The sequence below is a fragment of the Convolutriloba macropyga genome, chromosome 12 (genome assembly GCF_964194025.1).
Source record: "Convolutriloba macropyga chromosome 12, txConMacr16.3, whole genome shotgun sequence".
NCBI lineage: Eukaryota > Metazoa > Xenacoelomorpha > Acoela > Convolutidae > Convolutriloba > Convolutriloba macropyga.
Window position 1 is genome coordinate 10,015,312 of NC_134479.1, and position 7,294 is coordinate 10,022,605.

The window sequence follows — 7,294 nt, forward strand, 5'->3', positions numbered from 1 at the left end:
TAATTTTTACCAAAAACTTTTTTTGGTTACAGGTTTCAGAACCTAAAACTTCAAAAAAATAAAAATTTGTCCACTTTTCACGACTTTTAAACTATGCCCATTGAATTCTGCGTTAATAATTACGCTATAAAGATGTACTGTAACACACAATTCGAAAAAAATATTTTGAGGTTTCAGGTTTCAGAAGCTGAAACTTCAGAAAAACCAAAAAGTGTAATTTCTTAGAGTTAAAGAAATTGCCATTAATTGCTTTGTTTAAAAACAACATAGAGAGAGTTGATGTAGCACACTTTCTCGAAGAAATTATTTCGTAGTTTGAGGTTTGAGAAACTAAAACCACAAAAAACCAAAACCCATAATCTATAATTGGCCGTTAAAATACTACAATTGAACTTCACTTCGAAAAATACCCTTCAAAGTTGTACTGTAGCATACAATTTCGACCGACAAAAATTTGTGGTTCGGGGTTTCAGAATCTGAAACTACGAAAAAAAAATAATCAGTGATGGTTTTCTGTGCTTTTGTATTTTTCATTGAAATCGTGCGTTAAAAAAACTTTAATCGATTATAAGAAAAACTTTATTTGAAAGTTTTTTTTAACGGTTTCGGGTTTTTGAAACTGAAACTACAGAGAAAAAACCAGAAACTATCGAAAGAAACTGGCGATAATTTGGTTTCTTAAATGAAATAAAAGTATGATAGTAAAAAATGAATAAAAGTGAAATTTTCAGAAATTTTCTCGATTTGGGGCTTTGCTCCAATGTTTTTCCATCTTAATTGAACAGCAGTTGAAAATTTTTATCTGAAAAAATACTAAAAACGTAATTAACCATCATTCCTGCGTAATTATTCACTATTTTTTGCATCTTAGGCAACTGAATTTCAGCAGCAAATTGTAATGCAAATTTTTTTGAAGGCAATCACTTACTTAAATTTTGCTCAAGCACCACATATGTAAAGCCACTATTCGCAGCTTAGTTTGGTGACTCATCTTGCGAGACTTTAAAATATAGCAGGACACCGTAACCAAAACAAATGCTTGTAAACAATATCACTACTGACGAAAAAACAGAACAGACATCAGCGTATATGGTTTCTTATGCATAGCGTTAGGAAGAATTCAGTTAAGGTCAAGCCAATTCCTAAAACTCTTGTTTGCTCCCTTTTCGAAACACCATATGACATTGTCATGTGAAATCTTTGCGGAATATGGCGATACTGATGAGTTCTGAAGGAAATCAGATTGCAGCAGAGGAAAACACACAATTTGTATTCTCTACCAATCACAGACCGCGAAGACTCTATTCTCATGTATTTAACGCTTGCACGCCTTACTCTAGTCATTCTAATAAATAATTGAGTTATGTGTATACCATTGACCACGGTGCTACATAATATTACCACCGTTATATTTGAAGTATAACTTCAATGTTTTACAGAGTCGGCTAGTCGGAGAGAACTAAGTAAGCCTAAGAATGTAAAAGGGGTCTGCCTTAACCAGTGCAACCACTGAATTATCAAATTCTAACCATAAAGAGAACTCGTCAAAAGACAATTAAGATCTCGTACAGAGAAACTTAGATATTCTACTGCTATTTCACTCCCATATAAAGGTTTAGTCACAGGAGACACAACCCTAAGAAATCGTTTCACAAAACAACAAAAATAAATTTATCAAATAGATTTCAACTATGGAGAAACACTACTCTAATTAGACACTTCATTCGGAGCTAGAGATATTTGTCTGCTACTGCAAAAAAAACCAACGTCTAACATTAACAATCCAATATCAAATAGACACGCTTCTCTTATTTATGACACATTAATCTGTCCACTCTCAGAAAGATGTTTCGAGTTCTTACGAGGAGTTAACGATGAAAACGATAACGCTCAGAAAGAGGAGAGATTTCAAATATCATCGTTTGATGATCCCAAACGTTTTGGAGCGACACTAAATGCCGACACTATACTAAGATGTTAACAAATCGTCCTCACTACAATGACAGTGAGAGACTACTGGATACTACAACAGGATTGACGTCACTGGACAAAAAACCATGTAACCGGAACCTTTACTGGTTCTGTAACAGACAGGATGTGGGCCACTTACTGGCTAATCTTGTTAAAAACTTCACTTGACATTCAAAGTATTGATGTTCTCTGTTAGCCTGATGTTCTCTGTCAATAATGAACAATAGAATTCGAAAATTTTAATATAATTTATCATTGTACAGTATTATATACAAGAATTATATAAAAGTATTATGTACATAAACGTCAATTTTACCGCCCATAGTGAATCTTATCAGTTTATAAGGAGGATAAATTTAATTTGTGTACATTTATCATAGTTTTTGAGATGTTTTTGGTGCATCAAGTTTATTACCAGCAAATGAAATCATAATCGCAAGTCTCAGGTGCCTCACAATCCGCATTAGTAGAGCAACTAGCGAACGCAGCCCTCTTATCAGCAAAGAGGGGTCCAGGTTTTCCTCGTCGCTCATTTAGAGCCATCCCAGTGTCCATTCTTTTCCCCTCAAAACGTCGCCTCCACAACCCATCGGCTTGAATGACCGCCGCAATTACCAGAATCAGAACAATTTGTCGAAGCATTTTAAGTTCTTTCTAAAATAGATAAGAATGTAAGCTTTTCTTGAATGAATTTAAAAAGTATATACAGCAAATCTTACGTTAGGTTAACAAAAGCCCGCAAAGTAAATTTTAAGATAACGGAACATGCATATTTTGCCACTAGTGTTCACGGACGAATTTAACTTTTTCACATATTCAAGCATGTATACAGCCTCAAGCATATTTTGCTTGAGCTTGTTTGTAAATACTCATGACCAAATTCAAAGACCTAACTGTTGTGGTGAACAATGATATGGGTAATCGGAAAACTGCTAAATTTCTTCTTGATCAACAATTAGAATGGAGAGGAACATGAATTAAAAACTTATTCTCTAATAAAGCTTTAATTTATTTTGCTCTATTAAGCACTATCTTAGTTTTTAGAGAACGAAACTGTGCACAAAAGTAAAACATGGAAATTTGTTTCTTATAGTGTGGAAAAGAGTGAAAATAATGAATAGATTTGCTCGATAAATCCAACCTATTGGCGACGTATTGTAAATTCACCAAAAAGTGTTTCACGAATACATTCTGAAACCTAATTTCATAAAATTTTTACTATTAGTCCTGTTTCAGATGATTACAAAATGCTGCACTTTTTATCTATTTTCTTCACGGTTTGAAAACGAAAACTAGAATCGTGTAACAGGTTAACAAGATTCCTACAAGAAGATGTTAAATATTACAAGATTTTTAGATTTTTAAGTTTAGATGTAAAATTTTTAGATCTACGGTCTTCATTTTTTGGTGCTTGAAATATTTTCGTACAAGATTCCTAGAAAACTTTAAAAAATCGGTTACTTTTTGAAAAAATATGTTTCTGTTTTCTAGCTTAGTTTTCATCAATTTGACCCTGTTAAAAATTTTATGCTAATATAAACTATTGTCACTGATCTCCAAAAGGACAGAAAAGGTTTACTATGCGACCAAAAAAACAACATTTGTGGCGTAACGCGGAAAATTGTTGAAAGTATACACTTTTTTACCAAAAAAATTTTCTCTTTGTATTTTATCTCTTTGTCTGCTTTTTCTTGACTTTAATAAAGAGAAATAACCTTTAAAAACCCTCTAGTCATAGAAAAAAGTCGCGTAATCAACACCCTGATCATTAAATTGTAATTACAATTTTATCAATAGTTAATTACAACTGCTCTATTTTTTTAAAAAATATATTTTCTGACTGGGAATAGTTATAGATCCATTTTAACTAATCTCTTGTTAGTGCTGAGAAATTGAGCTATGCATAAATTTATCAAAAGAACTTTTGCGAGAGAATGGCTGCAGCATTTTTGAAATCTGTTTTTAATGCCTATTTTGATGCATCACTTTAAGCTTCAATTTTAATTTATTTATGATATGTTCAACTCTTTTTTCGGATCGCTTTGCACAGTATCAGAACAAAATCAATCTAAAAAGATTTAATTTTTTGGTTTTATAAACACATATGCATCTAAAGAGAGAGCTTTCTTAGACACAAATGCAATTAATTAATTTTTTATAAAATCCAGATGGATACTGTGAAGTTGTCGGAAGATACTGTACAGTTTTGTGCTCAGTTGGCACAGTTGAACAGTAAACTTACCGAGTTCCGATACCGAGTTTCGACAAAAAAGGTAAAATCTCATTTTTGCTTGACGTTCGCTCAATTGCTTCTTGGCAATTATATACCGCAATTGAAAGTCAGCGAAAAGAGTGAAGGAACTGGAAAGAAACCAACTCTCTAGAGTCAAGCATATTATATTTAACCGATCGAGGTTGTGCAAGACTGTCAAGCATCATGAATTGTTTGTTTGGCCTCATTAGATAAACGTCTGAAAAAACGACGTGTCTTGACTATTGATCAGATTTAGATTTTTGATGCAAAAGTGTTTTAGAAAATTGAGGTCACTGCGTGCATTTTCTCCCAAGAAGGTACTAAAAGCTAATATCATTGACGAATGGATTACAAAGCAAGAAAGCAAAAGAATACACCAACCTTGTCTCGAAGAGATCTGTTCCGAGATTCTATATTTTTACACAGTTTTTGTTCACAGTGCTTTCGTCAAAAGTGAAAAAAATTACCCACTTTTCTTTTTATAAGGCCAGTCATTCATTATTAATGATTCTGCGAGATTCTATTGGCTAAATTTCAGTACACAAATCAAACTACTGAGGTGATTTTTGACAGAAAAGATTTTGTATTACATCGTACATTTAATAATTAGTTGTCAATTACTAATTCCAAGTCCCAAGTTATTAGTAATTAAGTTCACAGACACCCACAAGAGGCAAAACGTATTAGCTAAGATTAACTTGATTCTAATCTTTGTTAATTTCTTATACACAAACTGAAAGAATAAGCTAAAATCAAGAAGAAAATGAACTCCTCTATGTTTTTTGTGTGCTTCTGAATAAGTTTTCTACGATGCATAAAATCATTGACCAATGTTCAGTAAGATTATGTTTAAACGACAATTTTTTAAAATGAACTGATTTTAATTTGACTACTTTTCAATATACTTCGCATGTATAAAATAGACAAATGTTCAATGGCCTCAGAAACGATCAAATCGATTAGTTTGCTTAATTGATATCAATGGTTAGCTATTTATTGTATGAACTGAATTAGGAGCACTAAATTGCATCATGTTTTCTTTATGAAAAAAAAACTTAGAGTTTGAAAAAAAAGGTTGAGATTAGAGCAAGTTCAAGAACCCGTGATGGAATGAGTCATGTGGGCAGGGGTTTTCTTCTCAGTGTCCCAATTTGATCTCCCAGTCCGATCAGAAAATGAGAGACTGAATCAGACAAAAACGGAAAGAAATTTATGCCAACATTAATTTTATATCAGTGATACTTTTTGAACAAAAAATTCCCTCAATCTCGGTGATTTTATCGAACAGCATTTCGAGAATTTTTATTCAAGAGCATCATTTTTCATAACAAAAACTTCTATTGTCGGGAATAGCCGCTCTCTTCCTAAAAGTACAGATGATAGTTAGTACGAGACAAATGCGCTGTCCTGTAGCATCCGCACAAACTAGCTAGCGTAGCATCCGTACAAAACAGATTCAACACTGAAATTCAAAGTTTACTTATAGAAGGACACATAGATTGAGATCAATATTTTATAATACTTCTAAGTTAAAAAGTACGAAAACAATTATCCTCAGAGACGGCTAAAAACAAAACATCTTTGTTTAATATGCTTATCTTTTGTCCGTAAGCTGATTGTCTATCCATTAGGTGATCCTCTATGGACAGCGTGTTCGACATAACTTATAGTATTTTATCTTTTATAATATTACGAGGTTGCTGATCATTCAGCACTACTCTTGCATGTTTCTAATGCAACTTTTCCAATGATGAAAATTTGTAAGATTAGCGGTGAATTTTGCGGTGAATTTTTGTAAGAATTGCAATTTTTAGCGGTGAAATTTTTTTTTCACCGCATAAGCGGTGAAAAAAAATTTTTCACCGCTTAAAAGATTTTTTTCACCGCATTGATCGCATTGAGCGCTAATCTTACACTTTTTACTCAAATTCACCGCAAATCTTACAACTTTTAGCGATTTTTAGCGGTGACACCTCGACCCGGGAGTTTCCCCTATAAGTAACCCATTACCAAATGAGGGCCACCTATAATAACTAGGATTGTGTTATCTAGAACTAAATGAGAAAAAATTATGGGTGATTAAATTCAGAGTAGTCCACTCAATACGAGTTGTGGATTAGGAATTAGCAGTTTTGCAATTACTCAGTTTGAAATGTGCGCTCGAAATTGTCATGATCAGACCGTCCAGACCGAAGTGCCTCTGATCAGACCGTCCCTGACCAAAAATGCCTCTGATCAGACTCATCAGCTCTCGCCAGTTTTTGTGCGCCCGAAGTGCCGTTGAAACCGTCTCTGATCAAAACCAAGTGCGCTCGACAGTTTTTCGCGGTCAAAGTGCGTTAAAATTTGTATCTGATCAAACCGTACTAGACCGAAAGTGCCTCTGAACAAACTCAACAGCGCTCGCCAGTTTCTGTGCGCTCGAAGTGCGTTTGAATCCATCTCTGATCAGACCCGAAATTGGCTTGACAGTTTCCGCGCTCGAAATGCGTTGGAATTTGTCTCTGATCAGAATGGAGCGCATCCGACAGTTTCTGTGCGCTCCAAAGGATTTGCGTTCCTAATCAGACCCACCTGCGCTTGAATGTACCTATGATCGAGGTATCAACGCTGGATAGTGTCAGTTTGGCGATGAAAGCGGTAAATTTTTGTAAGACTTGCGCCTTTAGCGGTGAATACTTTCAAAAAATTACCGCTAGAAGCTGCAGATATTCACCCTTTAAAATCCTTCATAGGGGAATGGCGTTTGTTATGAGCTATACCACTTGGTTTTGGACAGAGTCACTAGATTTTAAATGAATCTTTGATTAGAATGCTGCGTTAACGTTGCTTGACAGAGTAAACATCTCTCTGTAGAAAAAAGACACCAAAATGCAAAAACAGTGCGCTCGAATTCCTCTGATTGAAAGGTTTTGAGCGCAGGATTATCGGCTATCTTGCGCTCGAACATTTTTTGATCCAACTCAGTTGTTATTGAACTGTTTATGATCAGACTCAAGCGCGCTCGAATACGACTCTGATCATACCCAAGTGCCCTCGAAATAGTCTGATCAGAGAATTATTTTAAGA

At 34.4% G+C, this 7,294-nt stretch overlaps 1 long non-coding RNA gene across 1 annotated transcript; it reads right to left on the reverse strand.

Annotated features, from left to right (window-relative positions):
- Positions 1 to 2,195: 2,195 nt before the first annotated feature.
- LOC142350743 (uncharacterized) lies at positions 2,196 to 4,984 on the reverse strand. The gene is made up of 2 exons (XR_012760904.1): positions 4,607 to 4,984; positions 2,196 to 2,625 (listed from the first exon to the last, which is right to left on the reverse strand). It is a non-coding gene; the product is annotated as an uncharacterized LOC142350743 (long non-coding RNA).
- Between the last annotated feature and the right edge of the window lie 2,310 nt (positions 4,985 to 7,294).